We start from the raw sequence: 14,813 nt of genomic DNA, 5'->3' as shown, positions 1-14,813 counted from the left end.
CAGCATCTTATATACTCTAAGCTGGAATTTGATAGAATGCACATTCGGGTTGAAAACAATGCAGCCCCTGCAAAACCGGTTTGAACTTAATAGCAAAGAAACCTCCTTCTGGGAAACGAGTTTCAATAATAGGTGTAAAAAAAAACAATTGTGTTACCTGATTGTTATTGAGCACATTAACACGAGTAACAAGCTCCAACAATAGTTTAGAATCGTCTGAGCAGAGGAACAAGAAAGTTTCCTAATTTCATATGAAGTTAAAGTTGTGACTGTCGGAACAGAGCTGCTGCTTCACACTTCTTATATGAATGAATTGACATTATAAGAAGTTAGTACATGGATGCAGGTGTATTCACAGAAACTAGTCCAGATAAGGTCACAGAACTTTACAGGAGTGAAGTTTCAGTTCGGTGTGTGGACCAACTCCTCTACAGTAAACTCATGTGTGGACTCATGCAAGGATAGAGCAACTGTATTTCTGTTGGGAAACCAAATATAATCCAGTGGTTCAGGTCTTTCAAAGCTTATTAAAACATTCAATAAACTTTATTGATTAAGCTTTATTGTCCATCCTGGGAGAAGCTTCCCTGACATGTGACGTCTTCTGAGGTCTCTACCTTCTCCTCCTGGTCTGAAGTTTTCTTGATGGTTTAACATTTATCTTGATGAAGGTGAAAGGCAGTTGATGGCTTTGTTCTGCCCAATGAGACAAATAGTGATTTGTGAATAGGGTCTATACAAATACAATTTGATTGACTGGCTCTTCTTAGTACGATTTGGTATGGTAGTGGTATTATCTGTTGTACAAGCCCTTTATTGGTCACGTCAGGGAACTGGTTGCCACCAGAATCATACGATCAGTGCAATGATAAAGAGTTATAGAGCGGTGCTGTCTGTCAGGATTCAGCAGCCGTCTGTACAAACTGGTATTCAATGTGCTGATTCATACAAACATTCATTATTCTGTCCTGAGAGCAGGAACTTGAGCACCTGTTGTTTTGCAATCGCACATTTTCCCCACATACGATTCATAAATGGTCCAGGCTCTGGTCATCTCACACCTAGATTACTGTAACTCCCTCCTGGCAGGTCTACCTGCTACTGCCATCCGACCTTTGCAGCTCATCCAGAATGCAGCAGCTCGACTGGTTTTTAACCTAAATTCACTCACACTACTCCTCTCCTCCGCTCCGTTCACTGGTTACCAGTGGCTGCTCGCATCCGGTTCAAAACACTAGTACTTGGTACCATGCTGTGAACGGATCCGGTCCAGTCTACATCCAGGACCTGGTCAAACGTTACACCCCACCCCGTTCACTCCAATCGGCTCGTTGCTCCCTCACTGCTCAACACTCATCAAAAACACGACTGTTTTCCGTCCTGGCTCCTAAATGGTGGAATGAGCTCCCCATCGACATCCGGACATCAGAAAGTCTACACATCTTTCGCCGAAAACTAAAAACATACCTCTTCAGACTTTACCTTGAATAAAAAAAAAACACTAACAACTTTTTGAAACTAACACTCTATTAGCACTTAAATGGCTCGTACTTATAGCACTTTGTAGTTTTGCTTTATTTGAAGAAATTGTATTTTCTTGATTCTTGTCGTCCTTGGTACGTACCCTCGGGTTTGAATGCACTTATTGTGAGTCGCTTTGGATAAAAGCGTCAGCTAAATGAAATGTAATGTAATGATGGTACTTTCAACCACTGCTACAAACTCTCAGGCCACAAACTCATAGACAAAAGTTAATCTTTATTTCCAGCGTTGGGTTGGAGTGAGTTGATGCATAATAGTCATCTTTGCTTTCTTTTTAAAGTGTTGAATATCAGTAATCTTCAGTTTCAGTTTACAAAGCTGTGCTTAACAAACACAGTGGGTGTGTACTTACAGTAAGTGTCTAGGACTTAGGAGGAAGTTCACGCTCAGAACATTCCACCGATAGTAATGACAAGGTATACTTAGACATTGAATGAATGCTTTTGTAAACCTGACATGTGATTGTTGAATGTAATTGGGGCGAGACCATCTGATGGCTCCGGTGACCTGAATATCTACGACACATCTGACAGAAACAGAGATGACTCCATCAATCATCTGTTTCATTCAGTCACGGGAAGCAGCTCGTGTTGGAGAGGAGACGGTTCAGCCGAGGTCGGAGCAGCCGATCGGCCCGGCTGCTAGTTGAGCCACGACACTTTGACACGGTCACTAAACAGAAGAGATTAATAAAAACATGACCACACATCAGCTGCAGGACTGCGCCACCTGTACACAAGCATGTGACTCATATCGTATAAATTATATAACCTTTCATAAAATTACATAACCATAATTATAATGCTTGTGTTTGTATAGCACTTATCTAAACAAACCTTGTTATTGTTCGTGCGGCCACCTGTCAAACCTTTCTAAGTGAGATCAACAGCACCTGTCATAACAGAGGAATCTGTGTGGCTGCCGACAGGTGGAGCCTGCCAGTCATGCATGTGATGCACATCACTCATGTGACACGCGTGTGAGTCGAAGCACAAAGGTCCCGGTTCACAGACACTTCTTCTACAATCCTGTTTCCTGCGACCGGCTCAAACAACAAAGACAAACAAAAGACGAAACATCATCCTGACCCGATCAGGGTTTGACTGACCCGAGAGTCACCACATGTCTTTGTGTGAGCGGCCTGCATCCGAGAGAGAAGCAGGGCAACAACATCATCTACAGACCACATGAGACTGACTGACTGATTCCTACAGACCAGATGAGACTGACTGATTCCTACAGACCAGATGTGACTGACTGATTCCTACAAACCAGATGAGACTGGCTGACTGATTACTACAGACCAGATGAGACTGACTGATTCCTACAGACCAGATGTGACTGACTGATTCCTACAAACCAGATGAGACTGGCTGACTGATTACTACAGACCAGATGAGACTGACTGATTCCTACAAACCAGATGAGACTGGCTGACTGATTCCTACAGACAAGATGAGACTGACTGACTGATTCCTACAGACCAGATGAGACTGACTGACTGATTACTACAGACCAGATGAGACTGACTGATTCCTGCAGACCAGATGTGACTGACTGACTGATTCCTACAAACCAGATGAGACTGGCTGACTGATTCCTACAGACAAGATGAGACTGACTGACTGATTCCTACAGACCAGATGAGACTGACTGACTGATTACTACAGACCAGATGTGACTGACTGATTCCTACAAACCAGATGAGACTGACTGACTGATTCCTACAGACAAGATGAGACTGACTGACTGATTCCTACAGACCAGATGAGACTGACTGACTGATTCCTACAGACCAGATGAGACTGACTGATTCCTGCAGACCAGATGTGACTGACTGATTCCTACAGACCAGATGAGACTGACTGATTCCTGCAGACCAGATGTGACTGACTGATTCCTACAGAACAGATGAGACTGACTGACTGATTCCTACAGACCAGATGAGACTGACTGACTGATTCCTACAGACCAGATGAGACTGTGTGACTGATTCCTACAGACCAGATGTGACTGACTGATTCCTACAGACCAGATGAGACTGTGTGACTGATTCCTACAGACCAGATGAGACTGACTGATTCCTACAAACCAGATGAGACTGTCTGACTGATTCCTACAGACAAGATGAGACTGACTGACTGATTCCTACAGACCAGATGAGACTGACTGACTGATTACTACAGACCAGATGTGACTGACTGATTCCTACAAACCAGATGAGACTGACTGACTGATTCCTACAGACCAGATGAGACTGACTGACTGATTCCTACAGACCAGATTAGAGTGATTCCTACAGACCAGATGAGAGTGACTGACTGATTCCTACAGACCAGATGAGAGTGACTGACTGATTCCTACAGACCAGATGAGAGTGACTGACTAATTCCTACAGACCAGATGAGACTTACTGACTGATTCCTACAGACCAGATGAGAGTGACTGACTGATTCCTACAGACCAGATGAGACCGACTGACTGATTACTACAGACCAGATGACACTGACTGACTGATTCCTACAGACCAGATGAGACTTACTGGCTGATTCCTACAGACCAGATGAGACTTACTTGCTGATTCCTACGGACCAGTTGAGACTTACTGGCTGATTACTACAGACCAGATGACACTGACTGACTGATTCCTACAGACCAGATGACACTGACTGACTGATTCCTACAGACCAGATGACACTGACTGACTGATTCCTACAGACCAGATGAGACTTACTGGCTGATTCCTACGGACCAGATGAGACTGACTGACTGATTACTACAGACCAGATGACACTGACTGACTGATTCCTACAGACCAGATGACACTGACTGACTGATTCCTACAGACCAGATGAGACTTACTGGCTGATTCCTACAGACCAGATGAGAGTGACTGACTGATTCCTACAGACCAGATGAGACTTACTGACTGATTCCTACAGACCAGATGAGAGTGACTGACTGATTCCTACAGACCAGATGAGACTGACTGACTGATTACTACAGACCAGATGACACTGACTGACTGATTCCTACAGACCAGATGAGACTTACTGGCTGATTCCTACAGACCAGATGAGACTTACTGGCTGATTCCTACGGACCAGTTGAGACTTACTGGCTGATTACTACAGACCAGATGACACTGACTGACTGATTCCTACAGACCAGATGACACTGACTGACTGATTCCTACAGACCAGATGACACTGACTGACTGATTCCTACAGACCAGATGAGACTTACTGGCTGATTCCTACGGACCAGATGAGACTGACTGACTGATTCCTACAGACCAGATGACACTGACTGACTGATTCCTACAGACCAGATGAGACTTACTGGCTGATTCCTACAGACCAGATGAGAGTGACTGACTGATTCCTACAGACCAGATGAGACTTACTGACTGATTCCTACAGACCAGATGAGAGTGACTGACTGATTCCTACAGACCAGATGAGACTGACTGACTGATTACTACAGACCAGATGACACTGACTGACTGATTCCTACAGACCAGATGAGACTTACTGGCTGATTCCTACAGACCAGATGAGACTTACTGGCTGATTCCTACGGACCAGTTGAGACTTACTGGCTGATTACTACAGACCAGATGACACTGACTGACTGATTCCTACAGACCAGATGACACTGACTGACTGATTCCTACAGACCAGATGACACTGACTGACTGATTCCTACAGACCAGATGAGACTTACTGGCTGATTCCTACGGACCAGATGAGACTGACTGACTGATTACTACAGACCAGATGACACTGACTGACTGATTCCTACAGACCAGATGACACTGACTGACTGATTCCTACAGACCAGATGAGACTTACTGGCTGATTCCTACAGACCAGATGAGAGTGACTGACTGATTCCTACAGACCAGATGAGACTTACTGACTGATTCCTACAGACCAGATGAGAGTGACTGACTGATTCCTACAGACCAGATGAGACTGACTGACTGATTACTACAGACCAGATGACACTGACTGACTGATTCCTACAGACCAGATGAGACTTACTGGCTGATTCCTACAGACCAGATGAGACTTACTGGCTGATTCCTACGGACCAGTTGAGACTTACTGGCTGATTACTACAGACCAGATGACACTGACTGACTGATTCCTACAGACCAGATGACACTGACTGACTGATTCCTACAGACCAGATGACACTGACTGACTGATTCCTACAGACCAGATGAGACTTACTGGCTGATTCCTACGGACCAGATGAGACTGACTGACTGATTACTACAGACCAGATGACACTGACTGACTGATTCCTACAGACCAGATGACACTGACTGACTGATTCCTACAGACCAGATGAGACTTACTGGCTGATTCCTACAGACCAGATGAGAGTGACTGACTGATTCCTACAGACCAGATGAGACTTACTGACTGATTCCTACAGACCAGATGAGAGTGACTGACTGATTCCTACAGACCAGATGAGACTGACTGACTGATTACTACAGACCAGATGACACTGACTGACTGATTCCTACAGACCAGATGAGACTTACTGGCTGATTCCTACAGACCAGATGAGACTTACTGGCTGATTCCTACGGACCAGATGAGACTGAAAAATTGTCAGGTCCCTCTGCAGCCTCGGAAGTGAGACTGTTTAAACCTGTTTAAATTCTGTCACTGGAGCTGCCAGTGAGGGATCATGAGAAGTTCCTGAGAATCCAGTGACCCTCCCATTAGCCCAGGCTCCGCCGGCATGGGATTGTAATGGTGTTCACTATTATCTAATCCGTTTAATAAACATGGGCAACGTTTGATTTGCCCATTCTGAGCCTCGCGAATAGGGAGCTTCCCTTGTGTTTATTTCTGAATAAACTTCTTTTCCTTCCACGGAAAGACTCTCCCATCCACGACCTGACTATTAACTTTGACAACTCTGTGTTAACCCCCACTCAGACGGCTAGGAACCTGGGTGTGACACTCGACAGCCAACTCTCCCTCACTGCCAACATTAATGCAACAACACGGTCCTGTAGATTCATGCTGTACAACATCAGGAGGACACGCCCCCTTCTCACTCAGAAGGTTGTGCAGGTTCTGGTCCAGGCTCTGGTCATCTCACGTCTAGATTACTGTAACTCGCTCCTGGCAGGTCTACCTGCTACTGCCATCCGACCTCTGCAGCTCATCCAGAATGCAGCAGCTCGACTGGTTTTTAACCTAAATTCACTCCCACTACTCCTCTCCTCCGCTCCCTTCACTGGTTACCAGTGGCTGCTCGCATCCTGTTCAAAACACTAGTACTTGCGTACCATGCTGTGAACGGATCCGGTCCAGTCTACATCCAGGACCTGGTCAACGTTACACCCCACCCCGTTCACTCCGCTCTGCTTCGGCCAATCAGCTCGTTGCTCCCTCACTGCTAAACACTCATCAAAAACACGACTGTTTTCCGTCCTGGCTCCTGATTGGTGGAATGAGCTCCCCATCGACATCCGGACATCAGAAAGTCTACACGTCTTCCGCCGAAAACTAAAAACATACCTCTTCCGACTTTACCTTGAATAAAAAAAAAAAAAAAAAAAAACACTAACAACTTTTTGAAACTAACACGTTAGTTGCACTTAAATGGCACTTACTTATAGCACTTTGTAGTTTTGCTTTATTTGAAGAAATTGTATTTTCTTGATTCTTGTCGTCCTTGGTATGTAACCTCGGGTTTGAATGCACTTATTGTGAGTCGCTTTGGATAAAAGCGTCAGCTAAATGAAATGTAATGTAATGTAATGTAACCAGTTGTGTGATTACTTAGATAGTTATGGTTTGTTGGAAACTTTCAGTCAGGATTTAGAATCATCACAGAACAGAAACATTAAATTAAAAGTTACAAACAAATATAGTATATTTGACTATGACATCTTTTGAACATTGTTATGAAGCATAATGACAATTTCATCTATGACGCCTTATGCTCAGACTTTTATTCAGCTAATGAGTTTCTCTAGCATAGGTGTAGATCATAATGACATGTTAATATCTTAAGGCGCCTTGAATCTTATGTTCAGACCTTTAAGTATTATCTCCAGATGTGTTCTGTTTTTTTCTCCTTGTCTGAACTATCCTTGAACCGCCTATGGAATAATAAGAGGAGAGATGCTTTTCAGCAGGTCCCTAAATCTTAAGGAACATTCCAGAATTTAGGCAGAAGGCTGTGTTGTGTGACGTCATTCTGGCTCGTTCAATGTTGCTGTTCTATGTTTGTTGTAAGGTCACTACGTTCAAACACCTGTTTTTGGGGATGTGTCTTGTTGTGTTGATGTGTGAAGAGAAGATCGGTGCTAAATTGGTCTTTATTTACTAAGTGCACGTCGCAAATAAAGAGGGGGAAAAGGTGTAGCATTGAAAAAAGGAATGAAATAAGGAAAAGACAGGACATAGTTTAAAATAGTTTATATTGTTAAAATGAGGTGGTAATCTGTGCAGGATTAAGAAAAATGGTATCTCAATTTCTTAATGGTAATTCCGACTTTACCTTGAATAAAAAAAAAAACACTAACAACTTTTGATACTAACACTCTATTAGCACTTAAATGGCTCTTACTAATAGCACTTTGTAGTTTTGCTTTATTTTGAAGAAATTGTACTTTCTTGATTCTTGTCGTCCTGGATATGTACCCTCGGGTTTGAATGCACTTATTGTGAGTTGCTTTGGATAAAAGCGTCAGCTAAATGAAATGTAATGTAATGTAAGTCAAAGTAAGACCATTGTGTTACAATCTGCTAAGGCATAGACAGGAATTGAGTTAAACAGAAAATTTGAATAAATAAATAACTGTGAAGTGATAAGAAACAAGCGTTAGAAAAGAGGAAAATACGAGTAAGAAATTGATCAATGAACCGCAGAATCTGATTAGTAAGAGCCCTCAGAGAAGGAGCTATGTAGAGTGGGCCTCAGTTTTCAATTACTGGAGATGCAGAAATAAATTTGAATGCACGCTACCACTTTGACATTTGTCAAAGTGGTAGCGTGCATGCAGATAGCATGTGTGTGTGACTGGAGCTCCTTGGCAGAGAGAATGAGTGTGTGTCTGTGTGCAGGGAGCCACCTCCCAGATGTGTGTGTATAACAGGAACAGCCCCATCTCAAACAGTGGTCTGTGTGTGTGTGTGTGTGAAGAATGGGATCATTACAGTGTTTGAGCTGTGTGAGAAAGAAAAACAACAAAGTTTGTGAGTTGAATATGCAGTGTTTTTTGGATGCGGCCGGGATTTAAATCAATATGACTGAATAAACATATGATATTATGTTTAAACACCTTAGAGATGCATTATCTAATGATATAGCTGCGCTAGACGACATTGCCCTTGCTTCCAATGAAACAGTCAGGAACTTGGGAGTGATCTTCGATCCTGATTTATCCTTTAATTCTCACTTAAAACAAATTTCTAGGACCGCTTTTTTCCACTTGCGTAATATTTCAAAAATTAGACATGTCCTTTCACAAAAAGATGCAGAAAAACTAGTCCACGCCTTTGTTACATCGAGACTGGACTATTGTAATTCATTATTATCAGGCTCCAGCAGGAAGTCGTTAAAGACTCTACAGCTTGTCCAAAATGCTGCAGCACGTGTCCTGACGAGAACAAAGAGAAGAGAGCACATTTCTCCAATATTAGCATCGCTACACTGGCTTCCAGTTAAATCTAGAATAGAATTTAAAATTCTCCTCCACACCTTCAAGGCCCTTAATAATATAGCGCCTTTATACCTTAAAGAGCTATTAATACCTTATAAACCCACTAGAGCACTCCGCTCCCAGAATTCAGGCCTACTTGTCGTCCCTAAAGTCTCTAAAAGTAGAGTAGGAGCCAGAGCTTTTAGCCATCAAGCCCCTCGGCTGTGGAATAATCTACCACAATTTCAGTTCGGGAGGCAGTCACCATCTGTTCGTTTAAAAGTAGGCTCAAAACCTTCCTTTTTGATAAAGCTTATAGTTAGAGCTAGTTAGTGCGCCAGAACGTTACTTGTTCTATTTTATGACACATGACACACGGAGCTTCTCTTTCCAGCTTCTCCTTCCTCTTCTCCATCCCTATCCCCCTTCCCCGGAATCCCTTTGCTTTATCACCCGCAGATCCAGGGCCTCTGTGGCCGCACCATGGATTACGGTTTGTGGATCGCGCACCGGGGGTCGCGGTGTTGGATCCAGTGTGGCGGATTCTGAGTCATGTGGGCTGATCGTGGTGCTGGTGGCGGACCCTGTGTCGCGTTGGCATTGGGCACGGGCGGTGGACCAGGACCGCAGTGGTGGCTTGTGATGGGTCCTCCTGGTGGGCGGCGGTGGACGGTGACTGAGGACTGAAGTGGCGTCTGGTCTGGATGGTGGATCGTGGTCTAGATGGTTGCTGAGCATGGACTGTGCTTCATCAATGCTGCTAGAGACTTTGATTATTGATGATGTTCTCCTGCACGTGGCATCTATTGCACTTCTGTCCGTCCTGGGAGAGGGATCCCTCACATGTGGCTCTCTCTGAGGTTTCTACATATTTTTACCCTGTTAAAAGGGTTTTTTGTAGTTTTTCCTGACTCTTGCTGAGGGTTAAGGACAGAGGATTTCACACCCTGTTAAAGCCCTATGAGATGAATTGTAATTTGTGAATATGGGCTATACAAATAAAATTTGATTGATTGATTGATTGATTGATATTAATGAACATGAATCTTGTAATCACACAATGAGCTCCTATTAAGGTGACTTATGAACAAGTGGTTTAGTGTCACCATGAACTGCCTTCATAGCCGACGTCATAAAATGATGAGCCTCATTAGGAGGACCTAATTTATATAACCACACCTTTCATTCCTGGTTTGCAGTGTTTTCTAGTGCTGTGAGGGTTGGTGTGCGTTGGTGTGGGGGAGCTGGCCCTCAGTGCTGTAGTGTGTGTGTGTTTGTGTGTTTTTGCGTCTACATGAATATCCCGCTGCACCTCTCCTGTTGGAGCAAAAGTTTTTTTTAATGTGATTTACATTCTCTTGTGGGTCCATGGACAGACTCACACATTTTAAAGAACTCTCTCTCTCTTTGTCTCTCGCATAATCAATATAATGTGGTGGGAAAGGGTTCTATGAACTCCTTTTAACAAATAATGGAAACTACATTTATGCACTTTGCAACAGAGATCTAAATAGACTCAATACAGAGGAGAGAGAGCTGTTTAAAGTGATTAGGCAACATTTGTTTATCTGTTAAAGGAGCTTTGACAATTGAACGGGGAGTCCCTGAGGGGGAACAGGGACTGAGTGGAGTTTTTCCTCTTTTAAATTGGGAAGTATATGATTCCTCTAAGCATGAAGAGGGATTTTCAAGCTCTCCTCTCTGTAATATTCAGAAAAACAGTTTAAAAAACAATTCTTTAATGGGGTTTAAGCCAAAAAGACAATTTGTTTATTTATGGTAAACTTTTTGAACTTTTCTTTTCATTTGGTTTTCATTAACGTCAACAATACTTAGTTAAGGGTTCACTTTAGGAACATATTGGGTTTAATTTGACATTTTGGACTTTAAATAATGGATGCAAGTCATTTTGATAAACGGAGAAAGGTTATTGTTTTTACATTGGCCGGATATAAATAAGAATAAAATGTCTGCTTTTCCTCACTGAGAGAAACACATGTACGTTGCACATGCAGACCGCACATGAAAATCAACAGTTAAACTGCTTAACGAAAACACTGTCAAGTTACTAATACAGCCATGAATAAATATTACAATATTGAAAACTTTAAAGATATTATTAGAGTGAAATAAACAAAATTATACATTGATGAAGCATGGCGTGAAATTACGACTGGTATTTAAAGGAGAAAAACATCTGTTGATCTGAGTGCTGGCAGATAACTTGTGCAAGTGTAATGCTCACACTTTTAATAATGGCCCAGAGCGACTCGCCGGCCACTGGCTGTCTCAGGATTTCTCTGATAATAAAAGTTAACGCATGAGATGAATCATGTCAAGAAAGGATGTAGGCTGAAATTTTACAGCACTGGTTAACAAGGCGCATTAACTGTGTCCACAACAACAGCAGTTTGATTTCTCCTACAGTATTATAGTAGATGCATTTTGAATACATGTGACTTGATTCCCTTAAGTTGTCAATTAATGATAAAAGGGTCGAAATCTAATTGAAAAAAGTATGGTTGAAACCTATGTCGTAGTTGAAAAGTAGGTTTTATGATCTGTATCTGCATACGTATACAAACTGTCCGAATAGTTTAAGACTTGGACGGTTTTAATGATCTCTGTGAATGACCTGAAAGCTGTCGGCCTCATTTTATTGCTTATCTCCCAGCTAACGGGTGCAAATGTGTGCAAATCATATTGAATCGCTCATAAGATACTAAATCATGGTCTGTTTCTTTTCCCTTACGATGAGTGGGATTTGAGGTGGAGAGACGAGAAGGCAGCTGCCTGGTGCATCACGGACTGAGGCCTGCTGACATCTGCATGTGCTTGTCTTCAGTCTGATCAAGGCCAGTACAATTTTATCCACAAACTCTTTAGCAAAAGCATTTTACATATTTGTATGTGTTTTCATCTATAGTTATTATTGCTGATAACCATTTCAACCTGCTTTCATTTGTGAGCTATTATAGGAGATTGATAGAGCACATTCATCTGCTTACATATACATGAAAATCTATATGGTGGTGTCAGTCAAAACAAAAAACAAGGTATGAGGATTGGCAACGGACTGACCAGTTAATGCATTTAATTAATTAATGGAATAGAATTGTTTGGTTTAAACTTCGATGAGAGTTGTAAATGTGAGTTGTATTGTTTGTGCGTGGTTTATTCTGATCTGAGCTGTGTTGGAGATTCACTATTGTGACTTTTTGATGATTTGAGATGAATATTGGGTAATTGTTTGCAGCGACTAAAAGCAGATTTGGTGACTGTCAGTCACTCGTGGGAGTGCGTGATCTTTTTGTCATTACATTACATTAGCTGACGCTTTTATCCAAAGCGACTTACAATAAGTGCATTCAAAGAATCAAGAAAGTACAATTTCTTCAAATAAAGCAAAACTACAAAGTGCTATAAGTAAGTGCCATTTAAGTGCTACTAAAGTGTTAGTTTCAAAAAGTTGTTAGTGTTTTGTTTTTTTTATTCAAGGTAAAGTCGGAAGAGGTATGTTTTTAGTTTTCGGCGGAAGATGTGTAAACTTTCTGATGTCCGGATGTCGATGGGGAGCTCATTCCACCATTTAGGAGCCAGGACGGAAAACAGTCGTGTTTTTGATGAGTGTTGAGCAGTGAGGGAGCAACGAGCTGATTGGCCGAAGCAGAGCGGAGTGAACGGGGTGGGGTGTAACGTTTGACCAGGTCCTGGATGTAGACTGGACCGGATCCGTTCACAGCATGGTACCAAGTACTAGTGTTTTGAACCGGATGCGAGCAGCCACTGGTAACCAGTGAAGGGAGCGGAGGAGAGGAGTAGTGGGAGTGAATTTACAGAAAATGTTTCCTGTGGTCGTCCGAGGGCAGAATTTGGAGTATAAGCCTTGGCAGAGTACAGATATGTCAAGTTGCCAATTCTTCAAGATTGAGCACAACAAATAAATATAACCAAAAGAGGACTCTAGCCTAGAGCTAATGATGCTTATTCCACAAAAAAAAAAAAGAAATGCAAAAGCAGTCTCATTAACTAATAAACACTAATCCTGAAAAACACAAAGTAGGCAACACCCCGGATTTATAAAAACAAAAAATGGAACTAGCCAACGATGACATTGGGCAAAATACTCTGTGGCATGCACTAAACCGCCGCCACGACTGAAGCTTCAGCTGGAGGTTATAGGGCTGATGCACTCCTGGTGATTGTTAGGGCGGCCTGGGGATCTGCTGAGTGAAGGCATGCCACGCCTCCCCCCGTTTTGCCCAATCCTGCATCAGGAACCGCACAGACTACTCAACATACACACAGAGAAGTGACATACCCCAGGGAGATAGCCTGGCAGCTGTAACAACCAAGTACATTTTGTTGGGATTTTTAATCTTTGTTTGTCTGTGTGTGTGTGTCTGTGAAGATGTCAATGGAACTGAACTCTAAACAAATGCAGGAGGGTGGGGGCCGGAGCAGTTTGGACCAGATATATGGCCTTCACACTATGACTTATAATAACCGTGGCTGCTTGGTGTTAATCTTGAAGTTGGTTAGAATGTGTGTTTGTCACATGACTGGTCAGTCTCACACCTGTCTTTATAAGAGGTCTAATAAGACCCGCTGCCTGTTGTGGAGACTGAAAATCGGTGGCATAGGATACACTAAACTTTAACTTGTTCTCATACTTAACTTTATATATTAAGGCATAACTCCCTTAGCTTCATTCAACATCACACAGAGTTCAAGCAGCTGCTCCAGGTTCTAACAGGAAGATAGAAAGGCGTTATCTTGTCTGGGAAATGCGCATGTTTACACAAACAGAACTTACAGTCGATAGAAGAGGAACTCAATATTCTTTACTTCAACGAACAACAACACCGACCAACAAGGCGTCAGCCGAGTCAAGGCTTGTTTGTTCCTTTTTCTAAACTGTCATGAAATGAAGATTTGGCCCAGCAACTATCAGAGGAGGACCTGACTGGGAGCTGCTCCTCATCACTTCCTGAATCCACTATGCCTGCACGCCATCAAGGAAGAAACCAAGTCTTGTCTCTCCTTCATCATTGACCAATCAAGTTATACCTACTGTTATAAAATATTACAACCGCCCCCCGTGCAGTGCGACTCTTGATTACCCCGGTGCTGCTAGAGTGTCGGGCTGTGCGTTGGGTGCTCATTTCTGTGCTGTAACTTTTCATACCTTTTCGTTGCTTCTTAATAAATGCTTGTTGAACCAAACTGAGACCGGCTCTTCTCATATTTGGGATAAAAGAACACGACAAGCCCCTCAGCGCAATCGCACACGGGCAAGTTCTACAAGCATCTAGTATAATCACATGGACTGATGACACAGAAACTGACCTTATAATCGACCCTGACTTTAGGGCTACCGAACCCTGACCGACCTTTCACACAGGCAGTTGACGAGAAGGGGGGGCTACATGCCATCAGTGCTACTCCCAGACCAGGGGGTTAAAGGGGACGTGTGGCAATTTCTCAGCGAAACTTGATCCTGTTGATACAGGCCTCCTTACTTGTCTTAGACCTGTAGTAGCTACAGAGAAGGCTGTAATGGCATCCAGGGATTTAGTATGATACTCCC

Source organism: Platichthys flesus, chromosome 1, assembly GCF_949316205.1.
Source record: "Platichthys flesus chromosome 1, fPlaFle2.1, whole genome shotgun sequence".
Classification (NCBI taxonomy): domain Eukaryota; kingdom Metazoa; phylum Chordata; class Actinopteri; order Pleuronectiformes; family Pleuronectidae; genus Platichthys; species Platichthys flesus.
Note: the sequence above shows the minus strand (reverse complement) of the source record.